The sequence below is a fragment of the Arachis stenosperma genome, chromosome 9, assembly GCF_014773155.1.
Source record: "Arachis stenosperma cultivar V10309 chromosome 9, arast.V10309.gnm1.PFL2, whole genome shotgun sequence".
Taxonomy (NCBI): Eukaryota; Viridiplantae; Streptophyta; class Magnoliopsida; order Fabales; family Fabaceae; genus Arachis; species Arachis stenosperma.
Genome location: NC_080385.1, coordinates 103,753,005 through 103,755,311, shown reverse-complemented (window position 1 = coordinate 103,755,311; position 2,307 = coordinate 103,753,005).

Below are 2,307 nucleotides of genomic sequence, written 5' to 3'. Positions count from 1 at the left end.
GAATTTGAAGATTATAAACAATGGAGGATTAACAAATTGAAGTTTATAATGGTTTAAGTGAGTATATACATGATGGAACTCAAAGGATTGAAGAAAGAACCACCAAAGGATGAAAATTTGGTGATTTTGGGCAAAATGATGCATGTTGCATCGATGCAACCAAGCTTTGCATCGATGCAAAGCACACAACGTGCTATGTGCATCGATGCAAAGCCTATTGCATCGATGCAAACACGACCAAATTGCACAAAAACACGTGAATTTGGCATTTTTGAGCAACAAAACCCCACTTTTTCATCATCTTCAACCTCACAACTCATATCCCCACATTCAAACCTCCATAACCTCCAAAACAAGCTCACATATAGCTTCATACAACTCACAAAACTTAGATACCCACTACAAACAAATTACATATTGAAGTCCCCACATTCTCCTCTACAAAACCCATAAAACAAAATCATCCACAATGCCTAGAATCAGAGAACCATCAAGAAGTCAAAAGGCTCTTCAAGTGTGGTTCCACCTCCAAATGATCATCCTTTGGCAAGGTACTTTGCTTCTAATGAAGATCTTCAATTCTATGAGGCAAGGCTCGCCGGAAGAAAGGAAATTCCTCCGAGGTATTTGGATCCGACCCTTCTTGTCATTCATAAGTTTGATACTCTTAAGGCTATTCTAGTTCATCAAGGCCTCATGGATTTTGTTCAAATTAAGAGTAAATATTATCCAGATTTAGTTGCCATAGCCTATAGTACACTCATGATTGAGATTGATGAGGAAGATGAATCAAATTTCACATTATTCTTCAAGATAGGAAGAAAGGATTATAGGCTAGATGGTGATGAGTTAGCCACCATTTGGGAGTTGCCAAATCAAGGTGACTTGTTTCAAGGTGGTAAAACCCCAATTGATGAATGGGGTTATTCAAAGGACAATGCCATGCATTTGTTCAACCTTGTACAAGGAGCTCACTCCAAGATTAGTTGCAATTCAATGAGTGCGGAACATAGAACTTTGTTATATCTAGTCACCTATGTATTGCAACCTAGAATATCCGGGCATGCGAATGTAAATGATGAAGATTTGATTCTCATGTGGGCTATGATGAATGGGATTAAGATTAATTGGCCATACTTTATAGTACAACATATGATTAGGCTCAAGATGAAGGATAGGAATGGTGGATTAGGATTCCTTTGCCTATGGTCTAAAGTCTTTGATTATGTTGGTATTGATGTATCAAATGAGATTGCCAAGGAAGTACCACCTCAATCATGTATCAACACTCATATTCTCAACAAAATGGGAAGAAGAAATGTTGATGAACAAGGTCCTCAAGAGCAAGCTCCTCCACAAGCACCTCAAGCTCAAGAACCACCCTCCTTGGTTGATGTAATGAGAGAATTACAATCCATCAACCAAAACATCCAAAGGATTGAAGTAGAGCATGGTAGGCAACTTGAAGCACTTAATCGTCGTGTGTCTCGTGTAGATCATCGCACGGGTCGCTTGGATCGTCGTATTGATGACTTATATGAGCATCCACCTACCGTATGAAGAGGATAATGATGATGATGAAGACCAAGATTGATTGTCTCCTCTTCATCAAGTCACTTTTTATTGCTTTATGTTTATTTGATTATATGAATTGTTAAACTAACTCCTAGTAAGCTAAGGATTTCTATTATGGTTTAAATACTTTGATATTTCCTTCATAATTTTGTTTAATGATTAATGCTTGTATGCTTATTTGGTGAATAACTCAAAATAGGCTTGGTACCCCTATTTTAAGTTAATGTGCATGCCTTGATATATTTCACTTCTTTAGGGGGAATTATGCATGCTTGTTATATATAAAAAGAGGAAATCAAATTCTTTTTGAAAGGGGGAATATCTCATCCTTGAGATTAATAGAGAAATTGAACTTAAAAAAAATTCATTGTTTTATGCATGCTTCTATGACACATTTCAAACTCCTTTCTTTTTGATAATGTCAAAAGGGGGAAGAAAAGTTTGAGGATATTTGAAGTTTTGAACTTTTGAAAAAGAAGAAGTTTGAGGATTTGAAAAGAAGAAATAAGTTTGCGAAACAATGATTTCAAAAAGACTTCCGCTAAGCAAAAACTTTGATATCTAAATCGTTTTCTTTAATAAACGCCCTTTAAGGGAACAAATGCACATATTTAGGGGGAACTCCTGCAAAATTTTTTGAAGTCTTCTCCAAAGCTTTCTATAAAACAAAGTGCATTATTGTTGCTTTCAAAATCATTTATAAATGCATATCCTCAAAATTGGTTTGTCATT